Below are 13,195 nucleotides of genomic sequence, written 5' to 3' on the forward strand. Positions count from 1 at the left end.
GGGCAAAGGAAGGGGGAGGGGAGGGCAGGTTTGATCATTTGCATGCTTATAGAGTTCAATAGTATTTACTCCTGTGCGATCATGCTTAAGATAGGTAAAACTGACCACTTGGAGGAAGAAGGGGAGGGGGAGGAGGGGAAGGAGAAGGAGGGGAGTGGAAGGGGATGGGTAGGGAGGGGCAAAGGAAGGGGGAGGGAAGGGGCAAGAGGGAGGGGATAGGAGGGAGGAGAAGGGAAGGTGGATTTGATCATTTGCATACTTTTTGAGTTCAATGGGATTTATTTTTGTGCAATCATGTTTGAAAATGGAAATGGACTGCCTTCAATTTGATCCCAACTTATAGCGACTCTATGAATAGGGTTTTCATGGTAAACGGTATTCAGAGATGGTTTTACCATTGCCTTCTTCTGAGGCTGATAGGCAGTGACTGACCCAAGGTCACCCAGTGAGCTTCATGGCTGTGTGGGGATTCAAACCCTGGTCTCCCAGGTTGTAGTCCAACACTGACCTGGGGGAGGGGCAGGGAGGGTAGGAGGAGGATAGAGTAGAGTAGGAGATTGAGTGGGTGGGCACTGGGCAGAGGGGAAGCCCCTTACCTTTCCAAAAGGAAAACATTGTGAACACTATCATCGTTTTTCAGTGTTTTCCCCCACCTTTCTATTCTACAGCAGGCACATGTAGCCTTCCACCCAAATTTAAACCAAAGCTGTCCCTGGCCACATCCACACCAGGCCTTTATTTCACTTTAGACAATCATGGCTTCTCTCAAAGAATCCTGGGAAGTGTAGTTAGTGAAAGGTGCTGAGAGTTGCTAGGAGGTGCCCAGTTCCCCTCACAGAGCTTCAATCAGAGTGGCTGACTGTTAAACCACTCTGGCCACTAGAGCTCTGTCAGGAGAATAGCAGTCTTCTCTCAGCACCCTTCACAAACTACACTTCCCAGGATTCTTTGCAGGAAGCCATGACTGGCTCAAGTGAAATCAAAGTCTGGTGTGGGTGTGGCCCCCTGATTAGCCAAGCCCAGCAGCTGTGCGTCTGGCTGTCAGAACACTGACAGTTGGTTCTTACTGAGCACGCCTGACACTATCATTGAGTTCAAGCCAAAATTTATTAAATTAATTAAAAATCAGCCAGGCATTTTTTTAACTTTTAAACTGCAGAAGATGAAGGTCAGAGTATGTGGCAAGGTGAGTAATAGGATTACAGGTACTTCTGTGAACATGGCTGATTTTTAATGAATTTCAGGAGATTATGAGAACTCTGACAGAAAAAAGTCCAAAAGGACTCTCGGGGTTTTTTCTCTCTTTTGTCTTTGAACTTCCTGTTCTCTCTGACTGTTTTGTGTGTCACCATGGAAATTGAGAGGGTTGTTAAGCTAGCGTTTCTGAATTCAGGACTATAAGTTTTGTAAGGTACTGTTTTGAAATGAGCTTATGGGAAGCATCAGAATGGCATGGGGGTATTTTCAATTTAACATTGTGGAATGTGAAAAATCTACACTGGCTATAGTATACAGCCACTCTTGTGGCTGTATAATTATTGAGACAGGCCTTTCAAATCTGAGATTCTTTGTCAACTAGCTCATAGTGATGTGACCGATGCTTTTATTATTTTTGTTGTAATACTGTGTTTTTAGTTTGTATATCACCTTGTGATTTTAGATGAAAGTGTGGTTTATAAATATTTTAATTAATTAGTATTTTATATCACCTCTCTTGGGGCATCCTAAAGCAGTATTTAAAGGTATAAACAAATTAAACAATCTAAGACAATACAGGTCATGAAAAATCCACAAAACAATAAAATATAGCAGTCATCAGGTCAAATTAAAAGAAACTACCATCAGCAAAAGCTAGAGTTGGTGTTTAGACCATTACAGTTGGAGTTGCACTTCCACCAAAGGATCAGGTGCATAGTTTAAGGCTGAGGCTGGATAAGGCTCTGCTCCTGTGACCAGCAGAGAATCTTTTATATTTGGTTGGTGCACCAGTTGCACCTTCTTGTGGAAGATCTTCATTCCGTCACCTGCACTTTGCTAATTTACAGAACATTGCAATGCACTTTATGCAGGGCTGCCTTTTAAATGTGTTCATACACTACTGAATGTTCCCAAATGTGGCAGCTACGTTGTTAACCAGATCTTGATGCACTGAGCACATAACATGTATGGATACAGAACTTCACAGGCTTCCAGGTTCAATTCAAAGCAACAGTATTGCCTTTTCAAGCCTGATATGGTCTAGGACCATGATACCTGAAAGACTGCCTAGTTCCTATGTGCTAAGATTATCAACAGAGGCCCTGCCCTCTCACCAGAAGTGAAGGAGACAGTGAACAGGAGAAGGGCCGTTTCTGCTGTGGTGACTTTGTAATATGCTCCCCAAACTAGTCCTTCTTTCCTTTAGATACATTTAAAGCACATCCCCCAAAACAAAGAATCATGGGAACTGTACTTTACCCCTCACAGAGCTAAAATTCCCAGCACCCTTTAAAATACTACAGTTCTCAGGATTCTTGCAGCAGGGGTGTGCTTTAAAGGATGGTGTGTATGCAGCCTTAGATGTGCCTTCAAAAGTCAAGCAAGATAAATGGCTTTAGAATGCTCTTTGATGCTTTGTGTTTTATATTTTTAACTGATGTTTTTATGGTGTTTTTCTTTTTAAAAAACCTGATTTGCCTTTCTTAATCATCTTGGATACTTTCTTGGTGGAAAGACAGGATATAAACATTTAAAATAAATATAGAAATATTGGAGGTTGCTTAACTTTGTAGTATTTGGTGGTTGGTTTTTCATACTGTGTCTTTGATATAGTTCATGAGCAATAATGTTTTTATATTCTATTTTAATCTGTTTGAGATGCTGTATAATGACTAGTTTTACTTATGTCTAGGTGATTAAATGAGACTTTTAAAATGTTGAGATGTATCATTAAAATATTAACAAAAGAAAATGGTGGGACAGGTGCTGTCATTACATCTGCTACTATTGCTACCAAGACACACACACACATACACATTATCTGTGTGCTAGGGACTCTATGAACCCTATTATCCTTCCAGGAAGAACATCATAGCGAGTAAAAGGCCAACCTGGCACCATCCACCAGCCAGGAAAGCAGCAGCCGCAGGGAGGTTGCTTCCTCAATTCCTGCCAGAAAGCACATTTGGCTCCAGCTGCCAGTTGTGCTGGAACTACAGCAATCTTCACAAACCTGGTGCCCTCCAGATGTTTTTGTACTACAACTCCCATTGGAAGTTCCCATCATCTTCTGCCATTGACCAGGGAATGAAGAGCAAGTGGGAAGCTACACTCCCTACACAGCAAAGAAGAAACCAGCCTGGCTCCACCCATCGGCCAAAAATAGACCAGCTGCAGGGAGCTTGCTTTCCCCCATTCCTACAAGAAAGTACACTCAGCTCCCGCCAACAATTGCCCTAGAATGAAAAGCTGAAGGGAAGCAGACTCTGCTCCCATTCATTAGCTAAGCAACTCAGGACTGCTGGGTTCTTTTGGTATTGGGTTTATATGTGTTTGGTTGTGTGTATGTTAATAAAATATACTGTAAGTCACCTTGAAGATCATGCAGTCAAAAGGAGAGATATTTCATAGATTTTATGATGATGGTTTTTGTTTGTTTGTTTATATTACTGTTGTATTGATATTTGATTTTTATGTACTCCATCCTAGAATCTCTGTTTTGGATAAAGTTGTGGTTTTTACATTTACACAATGAAATAAATAAATAGTAAACATAAATCTTCTATGGGTGCTTCCAGACTGTCACAATTTTCAGGTAGGATTCAATCACATAAAAACCAAAAGCAGAAAGTGGCAAGCATCCAAAAAGCCAGGAATAAAAAAGGGGAAACCCCAATATGCTGAAAAATGTGTTTATTTTCAAAAAAGCCCAACACGTTTTGGCCACTATATTGTCTAGCCTTCGTCTGGGGCTGTAAACAAAATTGCAAAGACACACTACAATATTACACATAAAAACAAGGTACATTACAGCATAAATCATATTCTACATAAACTAATCTGTACAAAAAAATATTTTGCTCTTACATAAACTGGTCTGCAATATTCTTTTCTAGCAAGTTTGCTTGAAATGATAGACGACCACAAAGAAAAATTCACATGAGCATACTCATATATATACATCCCTAAGTCTCTTAATTCCAGTGTAACTAACTGAACATAGGGGAATTACATGCAACTGACGAAAAAGAATATGGGAGGAATCATTCATATTTGTTGAAACTATGAGGAAGAAATTCCACCCCCTCATTAAGACCACCAGGTGTCAGCATTTTTAGTTCCAAAATCCACACTATTTCTCTCCTTAATAAGACATTACTTTTTTCCACACTTATTTTTTCTAAAACCCAAAACTTAAAATTAGCAAAAAAGTGATGAGATCTTTTAAAATGCTCCACCAAGAGGGCCCCAGATCTCTTGTTTTTAATATTGCTGAGATGTTCCCCTATATGTCTTTTGACATTCCTAGATGTTTGGCCTATATAAAATTTTTGGCAACTGCACTGAATCGTATAAATGACATTGGCAGTGTTACATGTAGAAAACGGATTCAAAGTGATTGTGGTTGACAGGGTTAACAAACTCTGTCATCTTACATGTGAATTTGCAATAGGCACAATGCCCACAGGAGTGATGACCCATAGGTACATTTGTGCCCGGTATGGTGTTAAAAACTGGGTGATTGTTGTCCCTAAATTCACTTCTAATCAAAATATCCCTCATGTTCCTGGTTCTGTTGAAGGAAATCATAGGTTCCTCATGGCATCCAGGAATATGACGTATAATATGCCACTGCCTTTTAATGCTACTTTGTAGTCCATTAGTGACATGATTAAAAGTCAAATTGCAATTCAAACTATTAGAAGCTGTTTTGTTTGTTAGGGAAGCTTTTCTGAAATTATTCTCAACAATATTCTTCAGATAACCCCTCTTGAATAACTGTTTTTTCAGAATGTTGGATTGCTGTATAAAATCCCTTTCAGAGGAACAATTGTGTTTAGTCCTTAAAAATTGACTGTACGGTACCTTCTTTCTTAGTGGTTTAAGGTGGGAGCTATCAAACCTTAGATAAACGTTTCTGTCTGTGGATTTTCTATATATGGAAGTGCACAAATGATCGCCTTGTTTCTTAATTAGTAAATCTAGAAAATTAATTTCTTCTAAACTATGATGGAAATCAAATTGGATATTAACACTCCTGCAGTTCACCCATTCAAAGAAACTGCATAGATGTTCAACTAATCCCCTCCAAATTAGAAACACATCAATAAAGCTCCACCAACATACAACCTGTTCAGGGGGCATGGGGCATCCCATTTGCCAATAAAATGAATTATCAAATTTAAAATAGTTCTGACACATAGATATTTCTGCTAATGTACAGAGAAAATGGGTGGTATGTCTTTCTGTTCTCTTGTCTAATGTATGATGAATAATGTCTATAGCCTGTTCCTGAGGTATATTAGTGTAAAGAGATCTCGCATCCACAGTTACCAAGATATCCTGGGGTTCAATGGGGGTGGACTGTACCTTATTCAAGAAATCAGTAGAATCCCATATAAAAGATGGAATAGCAGGTATAAAAGGTTTCAAAACATGATGAACAAACAAGGAGAGAGGCTCTAGAATGAGCATTTCACTTCAGTCTGCAGACTGGACATTAATATTAAAGTTGAAACTAAAGGAGTGGAAAAATGTGTTCTATACCACCACAATGTAAAAAGAGTGCCCAGACATTCAAAAATTAAGGTTCTGGTCTAGCCACTCTTATTTTCTCCACCTTCATAGTGACTTCCTCTCTCCTCTGCCATGTGCTGTTGGTATTCTGGTGCTCCCAGGAAGTGAGGGAAGGCCTGTCAGGGAATTCTGCATGCTGCACAGTGCGGTCTGTTCTTTACTGCATGCCCATACATTTTTAAATGCTCATTTTAAAAAAATACTGTTCTTTTTAATGTTTCCTTTCATACTGTTATTTTTCACTGAAAGGTAAGAGGGAGGTTTTGACACTGTTAATATAACATGGGGTGTTAATCTCATAATCACCCTGTCAGCACTTTGTGTCAGGGTGTTAATGACCACCTTTCAGCCACTCAGAGCTCCCTGCCAATAAAAATAGTGTAGTATATAACCAACCAGCAACAGTTCAGACACTTTGGGTGGGTTGTGGGGGTTTTGGGGTTTTTTTGGCCTTTTAAAAAGCTCTCTCCAGCTTCAACTCTTTTTTCCAACGAGAAGACACCTCAGTATGTGGCAAAACAGCCCTTCTGTGTCTATGCTTTTCATTTTCCTCTTCCTTACCTCCACCCCACCCCACCCCTTATCATAAAAAGGAGAGTGATGCACGTAGCATAGGATAGATGCCCAAATATTTTCTTTGGATTTAAATATAGCAGATACAGTGTAGCAAAAAATAAAAATACATTTTCCATCAGCGAACAAAGCAATAATTCATCTAAATTTCCAATACAGAAATATGACACTAAGATGTTGATTCTCATGCAATGTGAACAAGCTTGCTTTATTTATTTAAAAAATATTTACAACCCACTTTTCTACTGTAGTAATCATTCTGGCTAATAAATTAGATAAGACTAAGGACTGCTCAAGAAGATTCTGCCCCAGATTTTTACAGTGTACTTCCAGAATGGTTTCCAATAGGAGTGTTTCAGATTTTCACTGGAGGAAAACTGAATTGCTACAATTTTGAAAAAACTGTTTGTTTTATTTTAATTTGCCAAATTGTGCAGTAGTGAAATGACAAAATAGTAGAATCTCACCAGTGCTGCGCTGCACTATTTTGCATGTATAAATAGAGGTGGAATAAAAAAAGTTGTTCCTCCAAAATTTCATGAAAAACCAAGTCCACCAAATATAGACTCTTACCCCAAAATAGACACTATAGCAAGAGAGAGAGATGTGTATAATTTCACCATTATGCAAGCATGGAACAATTTGTTGAAAATAAATAAATAAAAACAAATATCAGTGAGAGAGATTTCTTCTTTTAGGTAAGTAGCACCTGTGCAGAATGCCAGACTCTAAATTTCCAAGAGGAATTAAACTTGGCTTGAACTAGGTGTCGGAATCCTTGAACAATTACAGAATGGAGATGCTCTGTTATGCTCTTCTGTAGTTAAAAACAGACAACATAAAATTCAATAAAATTCAATAAAAGCAAAATAATCTAAGAACAGTCTAAATGCTGAGCTGCATGTTCTTTTAAAAACTCTTGTGGCTTGAAAGTGGGAGATGGGGAAGGGGTGGGATGCTTTTACAACCCACACATACCTTCACCTTTATGTAATTCACCACTGCCTGTTTGTCACGTCAGCAACAGCAATTATACTTCCAGCTATTGCAGTATCCTTTTTTTAAAAGATAAGATTGTAGAATGAGGGCAGTCATGTGGAATCATCATGCAACTTCCCACCTCATTCTGGAGTCTTTGGGTTAAAAAAAAATCCTCTGAGTCAAAATGAAAATGGCATCCAAAAGCAAGACCATTGCCAGCAGTAAATTTGTCTTGATGCCAGAAAGGTAAATGAAGAGAGAATCATGAACCTCTGTGAGAATTGAGTACAATAGCCTGCACACTCTTCCTATAAAGGTGCCTTCCCAGTTCCCATCTTCCAAGCTTCTGAAGCTGGCCTTGGAGCAAGGCTTCTGATGAAGAGCACATTATATAGGGAGTTTGTTATGAAAAGAACACCATTCATTTGACCTAGTCTAAGGTCATTTAGGATTTTATAGGTCACAGCAGTACTTTGACTGATGCCCCGAAGCAAACTTGGAGACCGTGCAGATCTTAAGCATTGGCATTTCATATTCTCAGTGTAAGTGCCAGTCAAAAGCTTGGCCACTTCATTCTAACAAGTTTTCATTTCCCACCACTTTTTAAATGGCAGCCCCACACATTGATAATGGGTAGGTTATCCTTAACCAGAAGAGGATGTACTGACATGCCAATCAAAGATGATGAAAGGCATCCCATGCTTCAGATAAAATTTAGTCAACAAGGCACAGAGCTAGGTGCAGTAGCAGAAGTTGGTGGGCAGTACTGTGTGATGTGACTCTCCACTGAGTTCAGTGAAAATGGTTTAAGTTACCACCTTTGTTTGCCAATGCTGGAAGTACATCTGGGGGAGTTAAAGTTTCAAACTAAGCCACTCCTCTCTTGAAATGCTTCCAGTGCCATTCCCTTTTGAGCCAACAGATGGATACCAGTTGTGTGGATAGACTGACATAATGTTATATTATATTTCAGATGGTGGTCATAATCAGGAGGTGGCTGAAGACGCTAAGCAGACAAGAGCTCGGGTGTAGGCCAAAATTCAGGTCAAGACAGAACTCTGGGTACATAAAGATTACAATAAAATTCAACCTGTATGTGTAACATCATATCACAGATGGTAATGTCAAGTCATGGCCATCTGTGAACATTAAGAGGGAGAGAAAGAGAGGGAAGAAAGGGGGGCTCCTGTGGGGGTTGTAGTTCAGTGGTGTTGTAGTCTAACTAGGGTGTGTCTCCATAAGGAGAGTGCATTGACTAGTTTCCAGTCATGTTCTTTGGTTGTTATGTATCAAATAAAAGTAAACCATATCATGGTGTGGTTTCTTTGATTTTGCATTTGTTTTGTAAGTTTCTCCATCTGTGCTACTGTCCATATTTGTGCATACCACTCTTCTGCTAGGTTATGACTGATATTTTTCCAGCTGCGAGCTATGACAATTTGGGCAGCCACAAAAAAGGATAGTTTTTTGAATTGTGTTGTTTATACAGTATCATATATTGTAAGTTGTACATCATCCCCTCCCTTACCAACCACCTTTTCTGTACCATCAAAACTTTAATAAAATTTAATTTTTAAAAAAAGACTGAACCCAGCAGAGTTTAGGGTGGTGACTCAAGGCAAAACTAGATGGGGCAATTGTAGTACAGATTGCTTCCAGATGACCTATTTATTGAGCATTCATCCTGATTCATTTGCACATTTCTGGGGAGTTTGGAAGATGTTGGCTACTTACTAGCACTGTTTGCAGGAAGGTTATACAACGCTGCAACAAGCAAGTATTGTCCCACACTTTCTAGTGCATTTTACCCTCACTTTCCTTAATGCAAAAAGTATAGTTTTGGGTATAAGCTGGAAGCGCCCATAGTCTGCTGTAGTCGTCAACAAAAACAACTAGTGTGAAAAGGCCCACACCAGGATGGGAAAATGGCATGGGGGCAGAGGACTTTAATCCTTTGCTTTTACTATGGTCCTAGTCTGAATCACCTCCACACCTGATATTCACAATGGGATTCACTCAAACATGCCGATACCTCTCTCTTGTTTTTCACTGGCCCTGTTTTAACTCTAAACTTGTCAGCACTCAGTCAACTGATTTCACTATTACAAGGAATTTATTATTAAAGCTGATAGATAGAGGCCATTCCCCTCAAAAGGGTCCTTCACTTGGGGGCACCTTTTTCCATTAGCAAATGAATTCTTAGGTTCCCATAGTGAAAAGAAACAGGCCTAAGATACCACTAATTAGAGATTTCTCTTTAAACAGTAACATTCTGTTCTGATTAACACTTCCAAGCCTTTTTTCTCAAATAAGATTTTAATACAAACCAACAGGAAAGTCGTAGAGAATAAACAACAACCACTTGCCCAGCACTAAACAACCAACAACACAGTCAGTTCCACATCTTTTACTTGCTAGACTTCACAAAGTTCAGAATGATCTTACTGTGTCCACTATAAACTTTGGCTTCCAGAAATATGTAACATTCCTTTTAAGAAATCTGGATTCTCTTAAACTATAGAGTTTCCTGGATGCATGCAGATTTAAATCAGCATATTCCATTGATCAAAATCTCAAAGTCACCATCCAAATTATTTAGGCCTTCTATACTGTGAAGCAGTGTTCATATCTATTTAAACACATACTTCAGCAGGTCTGAGTCCCTGAACAAGAAGAATAGTTTGAAATGTTCATTTCAAGAGGCCTGAATTGATGCAAAATACTTGTTCAAGAGCCACCTCTGCCATGTGACCTAGTTCTTTCACAGAAATAGGTCTGCAAACACTCATTTTGATAACAGAACCTTATTTTTGGCCCTCATGTAACACTGTAATGTGAGTGCAGCAGCCTTTAAAGCCAGTTTAGCAGGTATTGACATCTGGTCCACAGGTCTCTTGAACAAACACTCTCTGCCTTTATTCAAAATGCCCCTTGGGGTGGGTAACCTCAGCCCCGGGGTATTTTGTTATGGGGGGTTGGCTTTGAAGTTAATATTTATGATATTTATTATTTTAATGGGGATTTTAAAACTATTATTATTATACATTGTTTTTCTTTTGTATGTATTCTTTAAAAATTAGGTAGGGTATAAATATCAAAAATAAATTCAATAAATAAATACTGGGCCAGTTGTTCCAGATATGAGAACCTTGTCTTATGAAAGCTGCCCAGTCTCAGTTTGGTCCCGACATACCAGTTCTCAAAAGCTGCCTCTTGACCAAAGTACTGGTTTATTTATTTATTTAAAATATTTCTGTCCCATCCTTTTACCCAACAATAGGGCACTCAGGGTGGCTTACAATAACATCATATATACAATAAAATCATGCACAATAAAAAAATTAAAATACATAAAAATACGTAAAATACAATTAAGAAATATGGAGGAATGAAATTAAAAAGGACTAAAGAGGTAATATTAAAAAAGGGGGGGGGGAATAAAATCAGTTTCAGGTTCCACCTTCAGTCCCTCCCAAAGGGTCTCTGAAACAAATGGTTTTCAGAAGTCTTAGCCAAAAATATGGTCTTCTTAATCCAGATACCTGGTATTATGTGTACAGTATCTGTAACAAACTTATACCATATTACAGCCATCAAAACAAAGTAAATGAAATATACAAGTAACAAAGAGAATGGTGTTGTTGGCAAATGTATTAAGTCAATTTTAACTTCATCTTTAATGCTAAGGCCCTTTTTTCTACCTTTAAATGTCCCTCAAATGCCATATATAATATTTTCAAACAATAATCTTCTTCAATGTTTCTAAGTCTAGCAAATAATCACATTTTAACAGCAGTGCAAACCTATAAAAGAAGCTAGCTCTCTCATGAATTACAGCCCACCATTCCTTGAGTTCCATTGTATCTTGCCATGCATGGTGATGTCACATTTACACCATACATTAAAGCACTCATACCATTTTAAACCCCATTTCTTTTAAAGCATTCCATTGGGGGTGCCACAGCATCTGATTGTCCTGATGTGCAAACTATACTCTGGACAAGAGGCTACTGTAAGGACAGGATATGGAGAAACCGATTGGTTCCCAGTCGGAAAGGGTGAGAGACAGGGGTGCATTTTATCACCCTATTTGTTTAATCTGTATGCAGAACATATCATATGGAAGCAGGATTGGACCAAGATGAAGGAGGTGTGAAAATTGGAGGAAGAAATATCAATAATTTAAGATATGCAGATGATACCATACTACTAGCAGAAACCAGTAATGATTTGAAACGAATGCTGATGAAAGTTAAAGAGGAAAGCACAAAAGCAGGACTACACAGCTAAACGTTAAGAAGACTAAAGTAATGACAACAGAAGATTTATGTAACATTAAAGTTGACAATGAGGACTTTGAACTTGTCAAGGATTATCAATACGTTGGCACAGTCATTAACCAAAATGGAGACAATAGTCAAGAAATCAGAAGAAGGCTAGGACTGGGGAGGACAGCTATGAGAGAACTAGAAAAGGTCCTCAAATGCAACCATGTATCCAGGGCCGGCCCCAGGCATGCCAGGGCCCTTGAGCACCAGCCTGCCCTGGGCCCTGGTGCATGCACATACGCCCCACTTACCTACCTACCTACCTACCAGGCAGGCGGAGGAGCAGCCAAGTGGTCAGGCAAGTGAGCAAGCAAGTGGGGGGACCGGCTGGTGGGCGGGCTGGCGGGTGAGTGAGTGAGCGAGTGGGGGGGTGGGACAGTGGGCTGGCAAGTGAGCGAGCAGGATGGTGGGCAAGCAAGTGGGAGGGCAGGGGTGAGCAGGTGAGCGAGCAAGTGGGGGGTGGGCAGGCGAGCAAGTGGGGGCAGGCAAGTGGGGGGCAGGGGCAGGACAGCGGGGGAGCAAGCAAGTGAGCGGGGGAGAGGGGGAGCGAGTGAGCAAGCGGGGGAGGGGGAGCGAGGAAGCCAGCGGTGGTGGAGGGCAAGTAAGGGAGTGAGAGGGCAGGTGCAGGCAGGCTGGTGGGCGGGCAGGCATGGGGAGGCTGGCGAGCGGGCAGGCACGGGCAGGCCGGCAAGCAGGCAGACAGCTCCCTCTCTGCAATCCGTGGCAGGGAGCCTGTTGCAGAAGGGGAGCGCTACTCCCCCACCATAATGAGGGGCCCTTAAGGGGGCCCTGTGGGCTGCAGGGCCCTCAGCCAGGGCCCCACCTGGCCACCCTTTGGAGCCAGCGCTGGATGTATCACTGAACACTAAAGTCAGGATCATTCAGACCATGGTATTCCCAATCTCTATGTATGGATGTGAAAGCTGGACAGTGAGAAAAACATATAAGAGAAAAATCAACTCATCTGAAATGTGGTTTTGGAGGAGAGCTTTGCACATACCATTGACTGTGAAAAAAATAGTAATAGGGTGTTAGAACAAGTTAAATCAGAACCAGATCACTAAAATGATGAAACTGAAGTTATCTTACTTTGGACACATAATGAGAAGACATGATTCACTAGAAAAGACAATAATGCTGGAAAAACAGAAGGGAGTAGAAAAAGAGGAAGACCAAATAAGAGATGGATTGATTCCATAAAGGAAGCCACAGAGCTGAACTTACAAGATCTGAACAGGGTGGTTCATAACAGATGCTCTTGGAGGTCACAGATTCATAGGGTCGCCATCAGTTATAATCAACTTGAAAGCACGCAACAATAAACCACTCTAACAGTCATGGCTTCCCCCCCCAAAAAAAATCCTGGGTACTATAGTTTGTGAAGGATGCTGGGAATTGTAGCTCTGTGAGGAGTCTCCTAACATCTCTAAGCACCCTTAACAAGCTACAGTTCACAGAATCTTTGGGGACCATTAATTAATTTATTTTATTTATTTATTCGATTTCTTAGTCGCTCATCTGGCTGGCTACCCAGCCAC

The sequence above is a fragment of the Rhineura floridana genome, chromosome 9 (genome assembly GCF_030035675.1).
Source record: "Rhineura floridana isolate rRhiFlo1 chromosome 9, rRhiFlo1.hap2, whole genome shotgun sequence".
Lineage (NCBI taxonomy): Eukaryota > Metazoa > Chordata > Lepidosauria > Squamata > Rhineuridae > Rhineura > Rhineura floridana.